This window comes from Aplysia californica, unplaced genomic scaffold (assembly GCF_000002075.1).
Source record: "Aplysia californica isolate F4 #8 unplaced genomic scaffold, AplCal3.0 scaffold00179, whole genome shotgun sequence".
Taxonomy (NCBI): domain Eukaryota; kingdom Metazoa; phylum Mollusca; class Gastropoda; order Aplysiida; family Aplysiidae; genus Aplysia; species Aplysia californica.
This window is the reverse complement of record NW_004797449.1, coordinates 363,541-363,778: the sequence shown is the minus strand read 5'-3', so window position 1 is coordinate 363,778 and position 238 is coordinate 363,541.

Below are 238 nucleotides of genomic sequence, written 5' to 3'. Positions count from 1 at the left end.
GCGGGGGCTCTCGTGTAGTTCGCAGTATCTCAGAAATAGTGAGTGGATGGGTGGCGGGTGCTCAGTTATGAGATTCGATCTTGACCTCAGAAATCACAGCCTAAGGCACAGTGACGCACTAATGGACTGACGTCTCGGGGAGTTAGGACTCTGTGCTGGGTCTGCGACAAAGCCTCCCCCCTCATCCCTTCCCCCTCCTCCTTCATCCCTTTGTCCTCCTCTCCCCCTTTCTCCCCTT